This window comes from Balaenoptera borealis, assembly GCF_965194805.1.
Source record: "Balaenoptera borealis genome assembly, chromosome: X".
In the NCBI taxonomy this organism is placed as follows: Eukaryota; Metazoa; Chordata; class Mammalia; order Artiodactyla; family Balaenopteridae; genus Balaenoptera; species Balaenoptera borealis.
Genome location: NC_138881.1, coordinates 117058524 through 117083716, shown reverse-complemented (window position 1 = coordinate 117083716; position 25193 = coordinate 117058524). Strand labels below are relative to the sequence as shown.

Here is a 25193-nt window from a genome sequence, read left to right as displayed (position 1 = left end):
ATATTAATACTAGTTGTCATTTATCGAGCACCTATACGTAAAAGACAATGGGTGAAGCACATTCCCTACTTTATTTCACTGAATCCTCCCAGCCACCCAATGAGGTAAATTCTAGAATTATTTCCATCTTACAGATGGAGAAAGAGGTGAAATGACTTGCCCAAGGACACACATCGTCTGAGGGGCAGAATTGGATGAACTTTTTCCAAAATTTACAATCTGTTATTCTGGATTCAATGTAAGACTTTTTGAGATCTCTAAAATATGACATCTTAATAATAAGGCATTAACACAGAATATTATTGAATAGCTCAGCAATCTTCAAAATATCTAGAATGTTAGAATTACTTCCTAAACTAGATTGAAGGTGGATTGAGGTTCAGGGCTTATGCCTAATGAAGAAGGAAAAATGAGTCTCACATTTATTCATTCCTTACGTATTAGTCTACAGGCATGCCCCCAGGAGATTTGAGAGGCTCTCATGTGCATTATCTCACTTAATTACCAGCAGGACCATATAAGGTGTCATCATTTACATGCTGCAGATGAAGAAACAGGATCAGAGAGTTCATGTAACCTACCTGAGGTCACACAGCACATAAAAGGCAGAGTGGTGATTGGAACCCAGATTTCTGATTACAAGTTCATGTTCTTTCCACGATATCATGTTGCCTTTCATACACTCATATAAACCTCATGTAATATACCGTATGCCCTGAAGCACCACCTATACATACTAGGTATTTAATTCAGTGGCTGCTTGAATAAAGAATGAACAATTACTGTGATATAGGCAGTGTTTTAAGTACTTTACAGGTTTCAAACTACTTTTAGTCTCATGACAATCCTGTGAGGTTGGTTCTATTATTTTAATTTTACAAATGAAGAAAGGAAGGTTTACAGGGATCAAGCAACTTCCCCAGGGTCATCCTACCAGGAAGTGATTTATCTTCTACCAAGTTCTGACTCAATTTTTGGTATTCTATGCAGGTAATGATAAGGAATCTCTCTTCCCTTGGCATCCTCCTGATGGTCCGAAGGAAGACAAGAAGGAGGAGGAGCCGGTAAATACAAAAGGTGTAGTTCTGCTCTTAACGGAATGGAGCGTAGGGGTGGACAGGGGTGGAAGGAGAGGGCACACAGCACCTAGAAGTCAAGTCAGTCAAACCAAAGGTCCACACACAGCACCTCAGTGACAGATCGGAGACTCTGTGCAAGCTTTCACCAGCAACAGATGGTGGTCTTGTCCAACTGTACCCATCTTTGTGGCGTTCACTGCTAACTTTAGCAAAGAGAAATTAGGGGAGCAGAGGGTCTGTTTCGTCAAGTCAATATGGATTCCATCAAAAGGCATAAGGGAAGTCCCTCCCCAAGTAGCAGGTTGGTGACATCGAGTGCCCACGATTCAGAAACTCATTCATTTGAAGTTATTCCCCTTGGCATTCATTCTTATCACTTCCTTCAATCCCATTCTTGTCTTTCCATGATTTCCATAGAAAATTATGTTGGCGAGAAAGCAAGATATGGGCAAACCCTGGCCTTAGTCATGAACACCGGCTGGCGAGTCAGCACAGCCGGAGAAGAGAGTTGCTCTACAGATGTCAAAGGCAACAGACAACGCTGTCCTCATCAGACTGATCAAAATGTTAGATTTAATTATACAAATATAACAACTTAGTGGCCTTTCACAGTACTCTCCCCAAGGACTGTTGGGTCAGAAAGCCAATTCATTCTGTTGCCTGATTGCTTTAAACTATTATAAACTGTTCCCTTGGGAAGAGTAGGAAATCAGTTATGATCTTTTGTCTCTCATCCAAGGTACAGGAAAGGCACTATTCTAGTGAATGAGCCACAGATTTCCCCCTGATTTCACTCTCAATTCCTCAATTAGGTGACTATTACCATGAAAGCTGCTGAGACTTAACAGATGGAGGCTGTCCTCAGAAGTGGCCGAGGGACCACGGAGGCTTGTAAATGATGGCACTGCCCCGTAACATCTGGATGAGCAGTTAGCTCCTAATTCTTATCATGGCCCAGCTTCCCTTGGCTCTCTGGCCAGGCACCAATGCAAGAGTGTGGCTTCTGGAAAGCAGAGATGTTCATTGGGCTCTAATAACTCTCTTCCAATGGCTGGTCATGGACACTTCTGTTCTCCTATCTACAAAGATGACAGCCATCCCTTGCATAACTAACCACCCCACTGTGTGCCCAATTCACAGCTCTGCAGATGTGATCTGCTGTGCCCACTGTCCACATGGAGCTAAGGGCACCAAGTAAATGAATAGGTATCCGCTTTTGCCCATAGAGACTACGAGTGGGGTCTGAGAGCGGCAGAGCCCTGGAGGGGGGCGTGGGGGAAGGGTTAGGTTGAGTGGGAGAAAAGGTTCTTCTCTGTAATGTGTTTCGTATTCCCCCATGGGAGAGCGGAAGGCTTATTTCTTTTTTTATTTTTAAACTTTCAATTAATTTATTTTTAAGTGTATACTTCAATGATCTTTAATACATTGACAGAGTTGTACAATCATCACCACAATTCGAGAACCTTCTATCACCCCAAAATATCTCTTATGCCCATTTTTTGTCATTCCCTATTCCCACTCCCAGGCAATCACTAATCTGCTTTTCTTTGTCTATGGATTTGCTGTTTCTAAACATTCCATGTGAAAGGAATCATAAAACATGTGGTCTTTTCTGACTGCTTTTCTTCTCTTAGTATAATATTTTAAGGTTGTAGCATATATATTAGTAGTCCATTTCTTTTCATTGCTGAATAGTCTTTGAAAGCTATTTCTTAGTTCCTCCTCCCCCAACACCGCCGATTAAAAAAGGACCAGATGTGAGGCCCCGCACAATCCAGCCGCTGCTCACTTCTCCAAACTCATCTCCTGCCACTCCCGACGCCCTGCCATTCTGCATGCCGCAAGCATACTGGCCTTCTGTCGGACCCTCAGATGTGTCACATCTAGTGTACTGCAGTGCTATGGAAAATGCTGTCCCCTTTCCCTAAACACTAGCCCCTCCAGCGTGGACACATGTACCTCACTTGGTTAATTCCTTCTCATCCTTCGGATCTCTGTTTCAAACGTATTCCCTCAGAAAATCCTGCCCTGCCCTTTCAGGCTGGGTCTGACTTTCCCTTACATGCTCTCTTAGCCTCTCCATCAGAGCTCTTATTTAATGTGTACTTAGTTCATGACATATGTAATTACTTCTTTAATGCCTGTCCTGCCCCTCCCCCCCCTTCTCCACTTCCACTGAGTCCCCCTCCCCCTCCACCGAGCTATAAACGCCACAAGGGCTGGCACCGCATCTGTTGCGTTACCTGTAGCCCAGGACCAGGTACATAATGGGTGCGCTGTAAATATTCACTCTTGCCTGCCTGCCTGCCTGCCTGCCTGCCTGCCTGAGCCTTTGCCTCTGGCGCTGCAGATACTAGATCTTCTCTCTTCGTGTCCAATTCTCTCATCACAGCAGGAGGAATCTGTACTTTACATGCCACGGAGTTCCTAAATGTGTCAGTCTATAAAGGTGGGCTGTTTTCAACTGGTACCATCAACGGGTTGAAGATAAAGTCAACCTGACAGCTAGAATGTAGTCGGTACAAAGTGTCCGGGAGGCCCGCTGCCCCGTGTGGAATGGAGGGAATGTCCTTAAGTGATGAGAACTCCCATACACTTCTCAGCTTTTCAAGTAGCTCCCGGGGAAGACCTGGGGGCAGCCTTGTTCAGAGAGGCGCTCACTCACGCTCTCATGTAAGGCCCGTTCCAGCGCACTGAGCGGCACTTTGACTGGCCGTTTGTTGGACTCTGCTTTCAACACCTCTCTCGAAAATATGACACACGTCAGAATGAATCCAATAGCCTTCCAGCCAGCTTTCGGGGCCACACAAAGCTCTCCACCCATTGGGCACACTGAAAGACACTCGGTGCTGTTTGAGAACACTCCTCTTAATCTGCTGATAACCTTTTCTGTCTGGCTGGCAAGACCTAAGAAAACATTGCTTTTCATTTGGGCCGATTTAAAATAAAACAACCCGGAACCATCAACTGTTACAAATGTGTCTCTTTGTACTTGTGCGTCTCTACTTTTGAGTCTTGGCAGGAGATTCTTAAGGGGCAAGTGGACTAAATGAATGAATGCCAATCACAACAACAGCGGCGGAGAGTAATAATTCAATTCAACCAGCAGTTATTGAGTGCTTACGATGTGCGGGGCCCTGCACGCAGTCCCTGGGGGATAGAGATGAATAAACTGCAGTTTCTGCCCTCCAGGAGCTCATGATCTGGAAGAGGAGGCAGACGTGCTCATAAATAATGCTAATAAGGATGATGCTGGGAAACACTGGCATCAAGTACAAGCAAAGGGCTACAGGAGTACGGGGAGGGGAAATCAGTTTCAACTGAGAATATCAGGCGAGCTGTCTTGGCAGAGGAAGGAATAAATATGACACACTGTTTTATTCTAACAACTTCAAAAGTAAAGAATGCCATCAAGACTTTAGACTATTCTCCTTGCATCTAGATGGGGCCCCTGGACTGTCTTGGAAGCCCAAGTTCCCCTTGAATACAGTTCTTGGTCCCAGGTGAGGAAGGTAGAAAGCAACTTCCTGCTCCCGACTCCCTGATGCCCAACCACCAGCCAAACAGGCACACAATCTGTAAGATGCGGCACTGGTCCCCTGTTGCTAAATTGAAGTCACCTCCTCTGTGTAAACTGCCTTAGACCCACCTGGTAGGGGAGGCGTGCACACGTGAAGGAGCATGCACTCCTGGTTGGGCCAGCCTGCTTCCAAGGTTCCTGTGGTCTCTGGTACAAATATGACTTTACTCCCTATATACCTCTCCTTGCAAAGGTCAGAAACTCACATACCCTAGGCTTGCGAAGATCTGACAGCATCGGTGTTAGGGGCAGCTGCATTTTAACAGGAATCCAAACCTTTACCATTGGGAGCATGAGGGTCTGATAGGGCCCATGGCTGTGCCTTACCTAAACCTAGGGTAACTCTGCTTATTTGGCCTAAGGGCAGAAAATAGTTTGCAGCTTGGTGTGAAAGGGTGGTTGCCCTATTTAGAAAAAACAAAAACAAAAACCTTTTAAGGTTTAAGGATGAAAGCATTCGACAAGCTGGGAACAACGGCTAATCAACATTTCAAAGAGGTGGGTAACAGGTAATAAATACTGTGAATCCCAGAGCCCCAGGATGTGGCCTCTGATTAACACTCTCCCCTCGACCTTGTAGGGCAGCAGACAGATGCAGAGTCACGAGGGTTTGGGAGTCTCGGTGGGCTCCAGGTGGGATTAACTGGCTATACCACTTGCTAACTAGAGATAGGAATCTGAGCAAGTGACAAACCCTTTGCGCCTCACATTCTTCATCTGTAAACTGGGTCCAATGATTGCTGCCTCCTAGAATTGTGGGAGGGTTCATTATTGAGCTAATGCGTGTACAGGGCCTGGCACAGTGTTTGTGTGGGAAGGTGTTGCTTCTCTCACTCTCTTGCCTCTTTCCCCTCTAAAACTAGCTATTAGAAGCTAATGAAGCATAATTTTAATATCTTCTGTGGTTATTCATTGAAGTTCCCTCAATTTAAAAAGTGGATTAGTTGAACAGTTTAGTGGCTCTAAGGTGCTTTTCTGTGAGGTGGCCTGCAAAGTTTTCCCTCTAGAGATCATGAGTCCCCAGCAACAACAACGAGTTCCCCACTCCCAGCTGAACTAAAGGAATGATTGGGGGATTCTGCCAGCAGCTCAGGGAGCTACTGTGTGTCGTGGGTAAGAGATTTTCTCAGGACCCCAGAATTCATCCCTTGGAAGTGGCTGCTTGTTCTGCCTGTATTCAATACCTGCTCTCCATGCCTACTACACCCTTTTTGTTTTTGTCATATGAAGGTCAAAGGAGTAGAGACACTGGGTTCTCTAGGCCAGAGGTCTCCGAGCAGAGCAGATTGAAAAGGTGTATGAGATACATCCAAGCGATGAGTTAGGCCTGTGGTCCAGGCACAAGGGGAAGCAGACAGGAGGGAGGCAGGGGACAGGGAAGGGGGGTGGTGGTGGAAGAAAAGCCTAACTAACAGCCATATTCACTTGTTCTTCCAGTGCCCTGGATTTAAATGCCATCAATATGTTGAGGACTCCAAAACCTAATCTCTAACCACGACCATTCCCTAAATTCCACACTCACGTATATACCTCCAACCGGACAACTCCACTTGAATATCGAATAGCTATCTTCAGCCCAGTGTGTCCACAACTTAATGACGAACCCCACCCTCCAAGACATGATCCTCCCTCAACTGTTCCCATCTCCATAAATGGGATCGCCATTCATCTACTTGCTCAGACCAAACATCTTCGAGTTACCCTTGACTTTTCTCTTTTTTCTAGCATCTTTTGTCTACCCCATCAGAAATCTTATCAACTCTTCCTTCAACATACATCCAGAATATAACCGTGTCTCCGCAGGCCCATCACTGACCCTTCAGTCTAAGCCACTAACATCTCTTACCTCTATTACTGGAGTAACCTCCTAAAATGTCCCCCTTGCTGACATCCTTGTCCCCATATTGTCTATTCAACATGGGAGCCAGAGTGGTCCTGATAAGTCAAAAGTCAGTTCATGCCACTCCGCTGCTCAAAACCTCTCATTAACGATCCATCTCAGAATAAAATTCGAAGTTTTTGCTAGAGCTTGCGAGGCCCTATATGATCGGGCTCCCCTCTGCCTTTCTGAGTTCATATCCCACCACTCTCCCCACACTTGGAACTAGTTTCTCTGGGATTTCCCTCTACAAATTTTCTGGCTTCCTTAAGAACCTTCCCACATTTTCCTCTATGCAGATCATTTGTAGTTGCAGTCAGAGTGGCATTTCAGAGAGCTTCCCAGCCTTCCTGAATTGTCTTCTCTCGCAGAGTCTCATGCTATGGACTGGGACGTCAGACTTTCCTCAGCCATCCCCCTTCTGGAGGTCAAAGACCGTGGTTTTGTGCTCACTCCGTCTCTTTAGGTTTTTATCACTTCTACCTCCCAAATGATTCCCCCTGTTGGTCAGAATTAGGCATAAAGCCACAGTCCCTCTAGTTGTTTTCTCTAGGAAACTGTCAGCACAATTTTAATAACTTTTCAGCTGCTCCCTGGTCAGGTGGGCTATAACATCCCCCATAGAATACCTATAATATCTACTATCAGATTCAAAGATTTGCAAGCCCATGCATTCTTAAAAAAATAATAACATGCACATGGTATAAAAATCAACTAGTCTAAACACAAATTGAGTGAAAACTGACTATCCCTCCTTCTTTACCGGTTCTCCAGCTACTGTCCGGAGGCAACCGCTTTCGCCAGACCCCTGTGGAGCCTTTCAAAGAGAACTCTGTTATTTTGCGGAAATGATCCACACCCATTGTTTTAAAGGAAAATCAAACCATTCAGAAATAGTTCATAGCAGCACTAATTACAATACCCAAGACATGGAAACAAACCTAAATGTCCATCAACAGATAAATGGATAAAGAAGATGTGGTACACACACACACACACACACACACACACACACACACACACACACAATGAAATACTACTCAGCCATAAAAAAGAATGCAATAACACCATTTGCAGCAACATGGATGGACCTAGAGATTATCATACTAAGTGAACTAAGCCAGAAAGAGAAAGACAAATGCCATATGATATCACTTATATGTGGAATCTAAAATATGACAAAAATGAACATATCTATGAAACAGAAAGGAACTTACAAATATAGAGAACAAACTTGTGGTTGCCAAGGGAGAGGAGGAGCGGGGGAGGGATGGATTGGGAGTTTGGGGTTAGCAGATGCAAACTATTATATATAGAATGGATAATAACAAGGTCCTACTGTATAGCACAGGGAACTATATTCAATATCCTGTGATAAACCATAATGGAAAAGAATATGAAAAAGAATATATATATATAAAAAACTGATTCACTTTGCTGTACAGCAGAAATTAACACATTGTAAATCAACTATACTTCAATAAAATAAATTTTAAAAAACCAGACACAAAAAAAGACCTTTCAAAAAATCTAAAATAAAATGACACCATTCAGAGATACCAATATTAATATTTTAATATATCCCTCTACACCCTAGACATCTCTCCCCACCTCCTCCAACAGCATATAAGTAGAACCATAACGTACATGCTGTTGCATTTCTTGCCTCTTTCACTTTACATAATGTCATAGACTTCTTTCCATATCAACACCTATATATCTAAGTGAATGTCAATTTAGTATACAGTATGACTTCACCCCCTCTCCTAGCAGATATGCTCCTTTGTGATAGAGCAGCCCCTTCTGCCTCCAGGCTTTAGGCTGGTCCCACTAAATTCCAGTGAGTACTGTGATCTCACATGTGTTGTCCTCCATTAGACCTTCAGGCTGGCTTTGCATATCACATGGGTCAAGTCATAAAAATTCCAGGATCTAAGTTTTATTTTCCAGTCACTTTCCAATCATTATTCTCATGGCAATATTATTTATTGTTAGGACCTTCAGAGTCATCTTCAGGGTGGAAAAATTATATGTAGGTCTCATGGGACAATGTGCTAAGAAAAGTATGTAGGCATCATTGATTTTTAACACATTTATTGAGCATCTACTATGTGACAAGCACTGTTGTAGCAATAAACAAAAACAAAAATTCTTGTCCTTGTGCAACTTATTTTCTAGTGGGACTAGACAAACGGTAACCAAAGAAATATATCAGATGGTGATAATTGCTAAGAAGAAAAATAGAGCAGGGTAAGGGGCAGAGAGTGATCACAGGGGTGGTTATAGGTATATGTGTGTGCTGTTTCACCCACAGTACTAGGGATGACTTCTCTGATGAGAAGACAATTGGCAAGAGATCTAAATGAAGTGAGGGGCAAGTCCTGCAAATATCTGGGTAAAGAGCATTCCTGGCTGAGGGTTCAGGAAATGCAAAGGCCCTGATTTGAGGATATGCTTAGCATCTTTAAGGAACAGCATGGGGCTTCATTATGTTCTGAGCAAGAACAAAGTCAGCGGAGAGGTATGCTGCTTGGGACTGAAGGAGTAATGTTGATGGAATTCAAGAATGGCAGAACTCCAAATCTGTTGTCTTCTCTGAAAAAGGCAATGAGCTTCAGACTGAAAAGGTTAGAAAAGAACTTTAGTGAGAGTCAGCAGAAGACCAAAATTGAGATGAGAGTGTAAGAGAACACATAGGAGATATATAAATGAGTTTGAAAGTCCTTACTCAGGTAACTGTGTCCCCAAAGGAGAGAGCTTAGATAAAAAAGAAAACACACACACACACACGCACACACAGAATGCTATCATGCTATCATGCCAGAGTTTGAGGAATCAGAGAAAATAGGAGAGGACCTGAAATCAAGGAAATAGATACTTATTTAGATTTTCAAAAGTGGCAAAAGGTTAGATGATTCTGGACATTACAAATTTATGAGCATGATGTTGATATCGGATAAAGCTATAAAAATGGAACATTAAATGGATGGTTTAGGTGCACCTAATAGAATCTGTAGTGGTTGCCAGGGTCATAAATGATCATCGGGACCAAAATAGGTTCACTAGGGACAAGGCATATCTGACTAACCTTAACTCCTTCTTTGGCAGGGTTTCCAGATTGGTAAACCTGGAAACATAGTAGGCAGAAAATCTGGACAGCATCAAGGCATTTGGAGGTACTGTCACTTGGGTATTGAGCTGGAAGTAATCTGCTGGTGGTGTGCCATTGAGGTCTGTCTTGGTCAATGATTTTATTGATGACTTGCATCAATAGAAGGCCACTTATTAGACTTGGATATGACACAAAGCTGGAAAGGATAGTAAACATCTTGGTTGACTGAAATGGGATCCCAAAATAATGTGACTTAGAAAAATGAGGGACAGAATTTAGACCAATGACATTTAATAGAGTACATGATTTTGCATTTGAGCACAAAAAGCACTCATGATAAGGAGCTTCAAGTTTTAGTTGACTATAAATTCTCCAGTGTGATATGGCCACCAAAAGAGCAAATGTGACCTTAAGACTTCATCATACTAGAAGGACATCTTTAAGATACTAGACAGTGAGTTCTCCGGAGGCAGGGACCCTGTTGAGCTTGTTCACTGTCACATATCCATGATCTAGCATGGTGCCTGCTGCATGGTATATACTCACTGATTGAATAATGTGGTGGCTCTGCTTTATTCTGCCTTGGTCGGCTCATAGCTAGATTTCTACTGTCAGTTCTGTCTACTGCACTTTGATGGAGACGTTGACAAACTGCAGAGAGTGAGCAGGATGCTGAGAGGAATAAAAACCATATCCTATCGAGTCAATCAACAACTATATACTAAGTGCTAGATAAAACATGCCCAGTCCCTGCCCTCATGATGCTTACAGTTATCTGGAGAGATAGACAGACTTATAAACAGACAGCTAATCATCTTTCAGGGTAAAAAGATCATGATGGAGATGGGAAGGGGGGTTCTTTTCGAGATGATGGTCAGGGAAGGCCTCCCTGAGGAGCTGATATTTAAGCAAAATGAAGTAAGTAAACAAACCTTGCTGCTATCTGAGGGAAGAGCATTTCTGGTAGCAGGAAGAAAAAGCGTAAAGTCATTGAGACAAGAATATGCTGTACATGTTTGTGGAACAGAAGGACGCCATGTGGCACAGGTGAGGAGCAAGAGATTAGGCTAGAGAAGAAGCCAGGGGCTCCTTATGAGAAAAGTCACAAAAGCTGGGAACTTTCAGACTGAATGGTAGGGGAGGGGGAGTTGGGTGGAGCTTCAAAAAAGGAACAGGCCGTCTTCAAATACTTACAGGCCTGTGGTGCATAAGAGAGATTAAATGTGTTCTGGAAGGCACCACTGGACTCCCATTGGATGAATGGGTTGAATCTACTGAAAAATTTCTGTTCAGTAAAAAGAACTTTATATCTGTCAGAACTATTTCCAGATGGATTGGGCTATTTCATAGAACAGTCATCACCATGTCACTGGAGAGATCTGAAGTGAGCTGAGGCTACCTCCCCACTTGGAGGGGCGGGGGAGACCTGGAAGGGATATTCAAGGCTCAGGTGGGATTAGATTTGATGCCCTTTAAGGTGTGAGATTCTAGTAGTCTAAACTTATTTCCTGAAATAACACTCCCTTGATACTAATTATGGTCAAGGTAAATACTTGCTCGCTGATGGATCCAAGATTACACACAATGCTCAAGCTGAATTTAAGAGTTAAGACACTGAATCAAAATGTCAGAAAGCATCTGGAGGTCTTTTCATGCAATATGTAAGTGAAAAGGGTCTAGGAGGTACCAGATTTACTGAAGTTAATACTTATTATGTCTGACTACAGAAATGTCCTTAAGCCAATGTTACTGGTGATAACTAAGGACAGGGTAGTCCCCCCACCCCATGTCTCTTTCCCTTGGACAACTCAGCTCCAATCACAGGAGCATTTCTAGCCATTCTTGCTCAGATTCCCTTGATAGCAGCAGTGTAAATAATCAGCACTGTTTGCCTCTGTTTAAAAACATGTCCTCCTCACCGTTCAAAAACTCATTCTTCTTCAACGCTGAGCCTACAGGGACTGTTCAATTATGAGGTCATTCTGAAAGAATTCTGAAAGAAAAAAAAAATGCATCGGCCTCTGCCTAAACGGTTAGAATGGGTTGTTAGATTGGGCCTGAATATATCAAATAACTGCAGTCCTCCACTTCCTTCTGGATCGACCTCAAAGACGGCTTTTTTTTAAACTATAGAACTGAGAACTATTGAGTTAAATTTTAGAAGTTTAAACTTCAGTGACTTAGACAAATGTGTAAGAGGTCCATGGTGAATTTGAATTCATCAAATGGCATCTTCCAATTGTGGAGGCCCAGGGAATGAAAGGAGGACCATTTTAATACTAAGTTGAGATAAAGCAGAATTAAACAATTAAATTTGCTTCCTGGCCCCCTTCCCCCCACAAAGAAACTCATAACAAAATATATATATTTAAATTTTCCCTTCTTTTGGATTGAGTAAATGCTTTCCTCTCCTACTATGGTTGATAAAGAATGCATCACAAGGTTACATAAAGAATACAAAATATTTATCTCTTTCTTTTTAAATACAGAGAAGTATAAATAAAAAAGAAATAACTCACAGAAAAGAACTTGAGCAAGCAATTCACAGATGAGGAAATGCAAATGACCTATATACATATGAAAAGATGCTCAACCTTAACAGTGATCAGAGAAATGCAAATTATAACCCTAATGAGATACCATATTGCCTAATAGGTAAGAAAATTTTTAAAGACTGATAATATTCAGAGTAGATGAAGCTCTGGGGAAAAGGGCATTCTTATATATTGATAAACTAGTACAACATTTTTGGAGGGGAAATCAGAAATATCCATCAGTATTCTCAAGGCATATAACTTTGAGTCAAACATTTCACTTCTAGGAATCTGTCCTACAAAAATACACATATAAGTGTAAAAATGTATGTATAAGGTCAGAATCATTGCAACATTATTTGTAATGGTGAGAAATCTGAGAGGAAGTTAAATATTCATTAGTAAGGAATTGGTAAAATAAAATATGGCACAAACTCTGGAATACTAATGCTGCCATTACAAAAAATTAGTAGATCTGCATTACTGACATACAAGGATGTCCACAATATACTGGTATATCACTGAGTTAGAATAGAGCAAGTTGTTTAATAGTATTCATTGTATGATCCCACTTCTGTTTTAAATATTTGTGTTTATAAATACACACATATATACATAAGTATATAAATGTGTATATATATATGTATGTATATTTATAGGTCTGTGTGTACATACATACATATGTGTGTCACACATATGTGTGTATGTGTGACACACATATGTGTGCATGTGTGTGTGTATTTGTACAATCAGAAACAATGACTGGTGTGTGTGTGTGTGTGTTTGCATAAAAAAGGACTGGATGGATCGCTATCAAACTGTTAACAGTGATTATTCTTGAGTGGAAGTGTAGAAAATGACTAAAAAATAAACTTTCATTGTAACTGTATAAATGTCAATAATACTATTAATAGCTAACATTTATTGAACACTTTACTATATACTAGATACATAAATGTTTGGTAAGTATTAACTCATTTAATCTCCATAATAATGCCAGGAGGTTAATACTACTATTATCCATATTTTAGAAATGAGGTAACAGAGGCACAGAGAGGCTAGGGAATTTACTCAAGCTCCGTGTGGCTTGTCTGCAGTCTGGCTCCAGAGCCTGTATTATCGTGGATTATTATTTTTTTTGATAATTTACATACACTTCTTTTGTACATTTTAATTTCCTGCAATCCCCACACCCAGAAGTAACCATAATAACATTTTGGCATTTTTTTCCTCCAGTTTTTTTCTATATACTTTTAATGTGATAACACAGTAAATACAACACTGTGTTCTTATTTTCTCAATTTATATTATTTCACAAACTCTTCCCCTGATATTTTCATGATAACCCAAAGAAAATTCCCAATCTTTATAAATATATTTTTAAGGATATAAAATATTGCATCGTTTGCATGTACCATACATTTATTTAAACATTCCCCCACTGTTATTTCTAACATTTTTAAAATAAAAGTTAACATGATAAACAATTCTGTGCATAATTTTTAGTCTACTTCCCTTCAGATAGACCCTCTTAGAATTGGAGTTAGAAATGGAGTCACTGGGTCAAAGGGAAACACATTAAAAAATTTTTTTTTATTGAAGTATAATTGATTTACAATGTTGTGTTGGTTTCAGGTGTAGAGCAAAATGATTCAGTTATATATATATATATATATATATATATATATATATATATATATATATATATATATACACACACACACACACACACATTCTTTTTCAGATTCTTTTCCATTATAGGTTATTAAAAGATATTGAATATAGTTCCCTGTGCTATATAGTAAATCCTTGTTATTTATCTACTTTATATACAGTAGTGTGTATCTGTTAATCCCAAGCTCCTAATTTATCCCTCCCCTCCTTCCCCTTTGGTAACCATAAGTTTGTTTTCTATGTCTGTGAGTCTATTTCTCTTTTAGAAATAAGTTCATTTGTATCACTTTTTTAGATTCCACATATAAGTGATATCATATGATATTTGTCTTTCTCTGTCCGACTTACTTCACTCAGTATGATAATCTCTAGGTCCATCCATGTTGCTGCAAATGGCATTATTTCATTCTTTTTTATGGCTGAGTAATATTCCATTGTATATATGCACCACATCTTCTTTATCCATTCATCTGTCGATGGACACATAGATTGATTCCTTGCCTTGGTTATTGCAAATAGTGCTGCAATGAACATTGCGGTGCATGTATCTTTTCAAATTAGAGTTTTCTTCTTTTCCAGATATATGCTCAGGAGTGGGACTGCTGGATCATATGGTAGTTCTATTTGTAGTTTTTTAAGGAACCTCCATACTGTTCTCCATAGTGGCTGTACCAATTTACATTCCCACCAACAGCGTAGGAGGGTTCCCTTTTCTCCACATTCTCTCCAGCACTTATTATCTGTGGACTTTTTGATGATGGCCATTCTGACGGGTGTGAGGTGGTACCTCACTGTAGTTTTTTTTTTTTTTAATATTTATTTATTTATTTACTTGGCTGTGCTGGATCTTAGTTGCGGCACGTGGGATCTTCATTGCCACGTGCAGGATCTTCGTTGCAGCATGCGGGCTCTTAGTTGTGGCACGCAGACTCTTAGTTGCAGCATGCATGTGGGATCTGGTTCCCTGATCAGGGATCAAACCCGGGCCCCCTGCATTGGGAGCACGGAGTCTTAACCACTGGACCACCAGGGAAGTCCCCTCATTGTAGCTTTGATTTTCATTTCTCTAATAATTTGCCATGTTGAGTATCTTTTCATGTGTCTGTTGGCCATCTGTATGTCTTCTTTGGAGAAATGTCTATTTAGGTCTTCTGCCCATTTTTTGATTGGGTTGTTTGTTTTTTTTGTTATTGGGTTGCTTGAGCTGTTTTTATATTTTGGAAATTAAGCCCTTGTCGGTTGCATCATTTGCAAATGTTTTCTCCCAGTCTGTAGGTTGTCTTTTCATTTTTGTATATGGTTTCCTTTGCTGTGCAAAAGCTTATGTTTGATTAGGTCCCATTTGTTTCTTTTTGCTTTTACTTCTATTGCCTTGGAAGACTGACCTAAGAAAACATTGCTACAATTTACATCAGAGAATGTTTAGCCTATGTTCTCTTCTAGGAGTTTTATGGTGTCGTGTCTTATATTTAAGTCTTTAAGCCATTTTGAGTTTATTTTTTGTGTAAGGTGTGAGGGAGGGGAACACACTCTTTAAGGCTTTTGTTACATATTGCCAAATTTATTTCTACTTTTTCTAAAAAGATGCCCTTTCTGGAACCTCAATGCCCCTTTCTTCCTGCAGTTTCATAGTGTGCTTACTTGCTGTATCAGTCTTTCCTGATACTTTCCTTTGTATTGGATGTACATATATATTGCAAAGGACCACCACAATAAGGTTAGTTCATACATCCATCACCTCGCATAACTGCCATTGCGGGAATATATTATTTAATGATTCAAGAGGGGCAGTGCTTAACCTGAAGGACTAAATCTCTAATGGCAGCATTTTAGGGTACAGTGGCAACAAGAGAGAGAAGGGCTGGGACTGTGGGATCTTCCTGGCACCTCTCCTCCTACCACCAAGCATCAGGCTGTTGGGCTGGTTATATAAACAAGTCACTGATACAAATCTCTCACAGCTGTTGAGGGTTCTAGAATTTCTACTGAAAAGGAGCACCAAAAAGCCTTCAACTACAAGACCTCCTCCACTTCACTGCAGCCACTAGCTTCTAGGTCAAGCCCCAGATCTACTCATTATCACTAAATACAGGCTGTCCTCACCGTGCATAGCAGTGTGGGATGTTGAAAATGACTCCCAACTGAAACAGTGCAAAGCAATCATTGGGGACAATTCCAATTGTTCTGTGACATTTAAAATTTTTTGCCAAAATGGTGAAAACTCACTATTTCATGATAAGTGTATAGGGAGAATGAAAAATCGTAAAACTAATATTTACTTAGTACACTGTAATTTAAAACATTAGAAACACTGAGAAGTAAGTGTTCCATGTCTTTGTAAAAAACTTATCAAGGGTAGTTTGAATAGTACTTACCTCCTTCTTCCCATAACTTACAATACTAAGAGAACCTCTCTTCAGGCTTTGGTGAATTGCCCTACTCCTTTTGAAGTTTGGATCGGCTTCCACCATTTTATCCTTTGCACTTTCTATATTGTGAAATATCTCTGAGTTCCTTCGGTGTGAACTTTTTGCTGGCGTCACCTCCTCTGGGATATCTATTCTTTATGTTACAGCTTTCCTCATTTATGTTAGAAAGTTCACCTGCACTGAGTTCCTCTGGCTGCATAGCATGGGTCTGTCAAATGGGGGCAGTGTCAACATTACCATGGCCCCTTGGTCAGCTATTTCTTCTGTCATGCCACATACCTTTGATTCGAGTTTCACTTTCAGCTCTATAATTTTTCATTTCTTTGCTGCACTTTCATTTTTGTTGGCCAATTCCTCCTTTTCTGATTATTCATTTTTGTAAACTGTGTGGGTTTATCACTGCGAATCAAGGAGGTGACACAAGTACACACTGTCTATGCATAAACTGAATAACATGTATCACCAATACCAATCACCAACAGACTTTAAAAGAAGTGAAGTGATTGTTCACTGATCGTGATGCACATCTGTTATTTCTGTAGTGATCTGTGGACTGAAAAGAGCAACCAGCACAATCTGTACTTTACGTAATTACTCAGTGTGTGATGATAACTGAAATGTGTTATTAGGGACGCTATTATTTAACTAAACTGTGGTAATCAGATTTGTGAATATCAGGACCATGCACCTCACTTGCTTTCAGTCTGTTCTAAACACAGCAGCCAGAGCAATCTTGCTAAAGCAGCAATCAGATCTGACCCTCCTCTGCTCAGAACACACCGATGACTGCCATCTTCCTCAGAGTAAAAGCCAAAGCCCTTCCTGTGATCTACAAGGGCCTCGTGATCTGGCCCTCCTCGTCTACTACTCTTCATCTCACTTCCTCCTCTCCAGCTACACTGGCCTCCTTGCTGTTCTTTGCATTCAAAGCATTCTTCTGTCTCAAGGCCTTTCCATTGGCTGTCCCCCTGGCCTAGGACTCTCTCCCCCAAGATGTCCACCTGGATAACTTCCTCACTTCTTTTAAGGCTTTGAACAAAACTAACTTTCTCATAGAGGCCCATGCTAGCCACCCTACTTAATCCTGCAACCTGCTTCCTGCTCCCAGACCCAGCATGCTCAATCCACCTTCCCTGGCTCTGCCTTTTCTTTTTCCAATAGCACCTATTACTGTCTAACATACTATACAATTTACTTATTTTAAAATATCTATTGTTTAAACTCTACTCAGTGCTCTGTGGTGACCTAAATGGGAAGGAAATCCAAAAAAGAGGGGATATATGTATACATATAGCTGATTCACTTTACTGTGCAGTAGAAACTAACACAACATTGTAAAGCAACTATACTCCAATAAAAATTAATTATAAAAAGAAAGAAAGAAAGAAAGAAAAAAATTAGTTTGGTGGTTAGATGCAAGGAATGCTATATGCTGACAGTTACCGAGGCGTATTCTCTATGGGTCCCCCACAAACCCACCCGAGCCATATGGGTTTCCAGAATCATACATACAGGTGATGATGGGGTCACCATTCAGGCTGCTCTCCAGAAAAAAATGAGAACAAGAACCTCTAAACAGAGACAAAAAAATAAATAAAAAGAAAAATTGTTTATATTCTTTCTCCCCTCACAATAATGTAAGGTCCATGAAGGCAGGGAACTCTGTATGTTTGATTCACTGCTGTTTTCCAAGTAGTTAGAATAGTGTTTGGCATAGAGTAGGTGCAGAGTGAATAACTATTAAGTGAATAAATGGAATAATCCATACCACTATTCCCAAGCAGGTTCTTCTCAAACCAGGTGTTACAAATCTTTTTCAGAAAACAAGGTCACCCTAGGACTATGGCACCAGGGTTGATGGGGGAAAAAAAACCCAAACAGACAAGATGTCAAGTTGTATGTCTTTCAGAATAGCCTGAGAGAAGATTAATCCCAGGGAACTCATTCAATTAGGTGAGAACATGAAACTTGCCACAGTTGCTTTTCAGAGTAGACAAAAGAGCAGAGCTCATCATTCTCTCTCCTCTAAGAGGCCCAGCCATTTCCTGAAGGAACACACCTGTAATTTAAATCTTTCACTGGTTAAAACAGATTCGGGGAAGAGACGTGGATCGTTTCTTAAGCTGTATCTATAATTCAAATCCCCAAAAGCATCCACAGTTCCTTTCCAGTTTACCTCAACCCTTAGCGAAGGCCACAGACACTACCATGATGCTTAAAATAAGGAGTGCTCCAAGATTCTTTGATTATCACCTTGCTTCCACACATAAACAGATGCTTCCTTTTTCACCTTTAAGCAAAGAGAATCCTAATCCTCTTCCATAGCTCAATGTTTTCTAATTCTCAGAGAATGTGTCCTCATTCACTAACCTGCAAGTGAAGGTCACTTATTTTCTCTTCCTCCTACAGAGATGAACTGATCTTCATCTTGATTCATATATTCAACTCAAATTCATTCTTTTCATCCTCAAACTGAATAACACCAATTCACTTCACTTTTTACCATATAGTTCTAATTTTCCAGCCCTTTCAAATGTCTTTTTAAAAAAGTTCTCCATACACTGGGTGGGATGACCTTTTTGATGCAGGCCAGGCTAACTGCTCCACCCACTAAGCTGATTTCTGGCAGTAGCAGTACTTCCCAGCTTGCTAAAGTTCTGAAGTGCAGATTATCCCCACTTCCTGGGCAACAGTCTGGTCATTCTTCAGGAATGCCTATTTTGTCTTGGATCAAGTTCTCTCTTTCTCTGTGTTAAACTCCTAGTTTTGCACCTAAAATATTCCTGGAAACTTATACTGAAGTCCAGTGCTTGCCCCACTTGTGATTCCAGAAATCATCCTGGGAGAATATGAGGTCTCCATGAGAATATTTAAATTTTGTGCTTTTATTTTGATGCTTATCTAAAAAAAGACCTTTATGTAGGCATGCTATGAATCACCTGGATGGCCACCTTCTAACAGATGATTGACATATGGTTCCTGGGCTTGACTCTGCTTTTGATTTAAGATTAAGGAGGTTCCAAGCAGTGATATTTGAACTGTAGTGGGCTAATGGGTAAAGAAGGGAAGCAAAGGCCAGATGTGTGTTGTAAAAGCAAAGGTTTCACCATCTGTTTTGAAAAATATATATTCAATATATGTTGAATTTTTACAGATAATAACGTGGTCAGCCAGATATGCCATCAATTGGAGATGTATGTCTGCAATACTAGCCCGTGAAATCTGACTTAAATAGTCTAAGGAATTCTGTGGTGCCGAGAGAACTTAAATATTGGTGTACAATTATTCTTAGAGTAATTTGACCATGTGTATTTATTATAAAGAACATATAACACATCAGGTAATTAAATTCTAATTAAAAAAATAAAGAATCTTAGACCAGAAGGAAAAAAAAAGCCAAAGGTTTCACAGTGGTTTGAATGGAAAAAAAGGAGGGAAGACTGAGTCACCACTCAGTAGTATAAGCATCCCATTTTTAATTTAAACTAATTTAAATTGAATTCCTGCCACTTACAACCAAAAGAGTCTAGACTAATGCAAGTTCTAAATAAAATGTGTAAAAGTTTAAAAATAGACCAACAAATAGGAAAGATTGGAAACCATTCTAGGGTCTATCAAACAGAATGCATGAAATAAATAATGACAGGTACATTCCCACTGTAGGGCGCTCATCCTCTGATACACTGATATGGAAAGCTCTCCAGGATATACTATTAAGTGAAAAGTGCACAGTGCAAAGCATTATATACAGTATATTGCCATTTGTATAAGAAAGGGGTAAAAATGTATATATTTGCTTTCGTTTTCATAAAGAATCACTATCTATAGGGGCTAGGGGCAGGTAAATGGTACTATATGTGACAGTAAGACTTTTCTGTGGATTCCTTGTTATATCAGTTTGACTTTCGAACCATGAAAATGTGCTACCTATTCAAAACCATAATAATAGCAAATATATCTACAGACTATTAGAGGGAGGCCTCTGTTTCCAATGAGCTAGTAAATATAACCCCTCATTAAACTTTTCCCTTAGACACTCTCTTCTGGGATCTATTTCTAGCATTTGGTATTTTTTTCCTTTACAACTGAGCACAGCTCTCCACCTGAGAATACCCAGAGTAGCTGGTAGCCTCAACAAACTTGTCTCTTCTGAGAACTGTTTGAATAAATCCGACCAGAAAGTAAATTATGCATGTTTTCAAACTTCAGTTGGAATTAGAGCGAATTAGAGTATTTAGATAAAATTTGAATCCAATTAGTCCAAAAGGAAAAAAAATTACACTTTATTTCTACTAACCTCTAACTAAAATGAAACAGTGCCTTTTGTTATGGTGTAAGCAACAGACCAAAGTCATATCAATAGCACTTATGACTTGATCACCCATAGAAATCACAGATAGTCTCATATCACGTTACAATTGTTGTAGATACCTCAAAATATCATCATGCTCATCACTGCCTCAAAATTATAATAGTTATTAAACCCACCACTAGATCTTATTTCTAAGTTCATAAAGATATACCTATATCTATACCTATCTACGTAAAACTATATTATAAATTTACAAATAGTTGAATAACTTTTTCCATGTGATTGGCTCCTTGGTAATACTATGTATTTTAGTTTTGAAGTGCTAAAACTATAAAACTCTTAGAAGAAAAAACACAGGTGTAAATTTCCATGACCTTGGATTAGGCAATGGTTTGTAGAACATGACACCAAAAGTGTAAACAACTAAAGAAAAAATAGATAAATTGGACTTCATCAAAATTTAAAACTTTTGTGACTCACATGATACCAACAAGAAAGTGAAAGCACAACCCACAATATGGGAGAAACTATTTGCCAATAATATATCTGACAAGGGACCTGTATCCACAACATATAAAGAACACCTAAAAAACAATAATAAAAAGACAAACAACCCAATTAAAAAATGGACAAAGCATTTGAATATACATTTCTCCAAAGATATACAAATGGCCAATAAGCACATGAAAAGGTGCTTAACAGCATTAGTCATTAGGGAAGTGCAAATCAAAACCACAATGAGATACTACTTTATACCACTAGGATGACGATAATTTTTTAAAAATTAATAGCAAGTGTTGGTAGAGATGACAGAAATTGGAAGCCTCCTACATTGCTGGTGGGAGCTGCTTTGGAAAACAGTTTGGCAGTTTCTTAAAAGGTTAAACATAGAGTTACCATGTGACCTAGCAATTCCACTCCTATGTATATGCCCAAGAGGAATGAAAACATATGTCTATACAAAAACTTGTACACCAGTGTTCATAGCAACATTATTCGTAATAGCCAAAAGGTGAAAACAATCCAAATGTCCATTAGCTGGCGAACAGGTAAACAAAATGTGGTATATCTATATGCTAGAATATGATTCAGCCAAATAAGCCAGACACAAAAAGACAAATATTGTATGGTTGCACTTACACGAGGAAACTACAACAGTTCTGTCTACAATTGTTTTTGTCATAGAGACAGAAGGTAGAATAGTGGTTACCAGGGATTGGGGGGAGAGGAGAATGGGACTTTATTATTTAATGGGTACAGATTATGAAAAATTCTAGAGATGGATGGTGGTGATGGTTGCACAACAATGTGAATGTTTAGTGCCACTGAACTGTATACTTTAAAATGGTTAAATTGGCCAATTTTAAGTTATACATATTTTGCCACATTAAAAAAAGGAATGAAGTATTGATACGTACTACAGCATGGATGAGCCTTGAAAACATTAAGTAAAAGAAACCAGACACAAAACCTGTATATCATATCATCCCATTGATATGCTATATCCAGAATAGGTACACATATAATGATAGGAAGTAGATTAGTGGTTGCCCAGGGCCGAGAGAGAAGGGGAGGATGGAGATTTACTGCTAATGAGTACAAGATTTCCTTTGGGGATCATGATAATATTTTATAATTCAATATCATCGATTCTTGCACAGCTCTGTAAATATACCGAAAACCCATTGATTGTATACTATAAATAGGAAAATTTTATGGTAGATAAAATGTATCTGAATAAAACTCTTTAAAAAACTGGAAAGAAAGATGCAAAATTTTCATTACTTGTAGATGCTTTGATTGTATACCAGGCAAGTCCAACAAAATCAACAGAAAAATCTTATAAACAATAAGATGCAGTAGAGTGAATGGATACCAAAATGATATATAACAACAAATACATTTCTATATGTAAACCACAACTACTTAGAAAGCATAAAGGAAAGATAGACCCCCATTTATAAGAGAAAAATGATATATGACCTATGAATAAAGTTATCAAGCAAAATATAATATGTAGATGAAAAATTTTTAAATGCAGCTAAGGTACATAAAGGAATAATTATAATGGAAAGACATACTTTACTCCTGGCTAGAAATACCCAATATTATAAAGATATCAATTCTCCCTAAATTAATCACTACCTTTAACATGGTCCCAATAAAAATACAAACAGAATTTGAGGGCAAAAACAGAGTCAAATATTCTTATGAAAAAAATACAATAATAGCCAGAAGAACTCTGAAGGAGAAAAGCAATGAGAGGGGATAGACCTACCTCATATAAAGCATATTGTAAAGCTTCATTAATTAAAGCCGTTTGAAACAGGCGCACGATTAGACAGACAAATCAATGGAAAACAGATCCAAATACATATGGGAATTTAGTGTACGATAAATTTGGTATTTTAAATTAGTAAGGAAACACTAGATGGTAGTGGGATGACTTTAACAGGCCTTTCAAAGCCTGACATAAACCCCAAAACCATAAAAAGAAAAGATTTATAGATCTGACTACATAAAAGTAAAAATTTCTGCATAGAGAAAAAATAATAAAAGGCAAACACTAATGCCATACAGAATCTTGCCTTAGGGTCTGTGCACTTGCTGTTCCCTCTCATTGGAATTCTCTTTTCCCAGATGGATACAGGCTCATTCTATCTGTACCTCTTTGAGTGCTCCTTCTTACTTTCCCTTGCTGCCTCCTACTCATCTCTCAACCCAGGCCTCAATCTCTAGACCCTCTCTCTTCAGTATCTACATTCACTACTCCCTTGGTGACTTCATCTTGTCTCATACCCTTCAACTGCATTTGTCTGTAGTCAACCCTCAAATATAAACATATATATATATATCCCAGATTTCTCTCTAGAACACCAGTCTAGAACGCATCCAGCTTCCTACTTGACATCGTCACTTAGTTGTCTAATAAATGGTTTACATGCAAAACTGAATTCTTGATCTTCCCTCACCCTTCTAAAACTTCTTTAATCACAAACTTTCCCATCTCGGTTGATGGCAACTCCATCATTCCAGTGTTAGGGCCAAAAATCTTATAGTCATCCTTGACTCCTCTCTTCTCATACCCTACATTCAGTACATCTGGAAACGTTTTTATTTTTACCTTCAAAATATAAGCAGAATCCAATCACTTTTGCCCTTACCATTGCTGACACCCTGTTGCAAGTCACCATCATCCCCTGCCTGGGTGATGACAATAGCCTTTTAATGATTCTCTTTACTTCTCTCTTTCCTCCATAAAGTCTGTTTTCAACACAGCACTCTTATTGATCCTTCAAAAATGAAAGTAACGTCACATCACTCTTCTGTACAAAACTCTCCAGTGGTTCCCATCTATTTCAGAGTAAAAGCCAAAATCCATTCAATGGCCCACAAGGCCCTTCATGATGTCATCTATTTAAACTTGCAAACTCTGGATCTGGCACTCCTGATCCCTCTTAGCCTACTCTACTTTTTCGTTTACCCATAGCATATACCACCTACTAACATAGTACACATTGAATTTATTATTACATTTATTGCTTGTTTCTTCCCCCACTTGATTGTGTGAACCACGGGGGCAAGATTTTTTTTTGTCTGCCTTGTTTGCTGCTGTAACCCAAGAGTCTAGAATTGTGCTTGGCACAGGGTAGGTACTCAATAAATATTTTTGAAATGAATGAATATCTGCATGTCTTACCTCCTCATTTCCTTCAGGTTTCTGCCCAAATAAGGTTTCTACCTTATTAGAAAGGCCTTCCCTGGCCACTATGTATAAAATAGCAACTCCCCCATCTCAGGCATTTCCTATTTCTTCTACAATGCTTTATTATTTTATTCTACTTAGCATCACCTGGAATATTATTTTTTTATTGCCTGTCTCTCTCCATTAAAATATAAGTTCTATGATGGCAGAGACTTTGTTTTTTTCACCACTGTTCCCCAAAACCAAGCACACTACTTGACACTTAGTAGGCATTCAATAAATATCTAATGAAAGTGAACAAACACCACAGATAAAGGGGGGATTTTCTTAATATTTATTAAGAAATAATGCCCTCCTTTGACAAAGGAGGCAAGAATATACAATGGAGAAAAGACAGTCTCTTGAGCAAGTGATGTTGAGAAAGCTGGATAACCTCATGTAAATCAGTGAAGTTAGAACACTCCCTCACACCATACACAAAAATAAACTCAAAATGGCTTAAAGACTTAAATATAAAACATGACACCCTAAAACCCCTAGAAGAGAACATAGGCAAACATTCTCTGACATAAATCATAGTGATGTTTCCTTAGGTCAGTCTCCTGGGGCAATAGAAATAAAAGCAAAAATAAACAAATGGGACCTAATCAAACTTACAAGCTCTTGCACAGCAAAGGAAACCATAAACAAAACGAAAAGACAACCTACGGACTGGGAGACAATATTTGCAAACGATGTGACTGACAAGGGCTTAATTTCCAAAATATACAAATAGCTCATATAACTCAATATCAAAAAAACCCAAACAACCCAATGAAAAAACGGGCAGAAGACCTAAGTGGACATTTCTCCAAAGAAAACATACAGATGGACAAAAAACACATGAAA

At 39.4% G+C, this 25193-nt stretch overlaps 1 long non-coding RNA gene across 1 annotated transcript; it reads left to right on the top strand.

Moving 5' to 3' along the window:
* The first annotated feature begins 4610 nt into the window (after positions 1-4610).
* On the top strand, positions 4611-12589 carry LOC309620125. The gene is made up of 2 exons (XR_014239430.1): positions 4611-9719; positions 9816-12589. It is a non-coding gene; the product is annotated as an uncharacterized lncRNA (long non-coding RNA).
* Positions 12590-25193: the final 12604 nt, after the last annotated feature.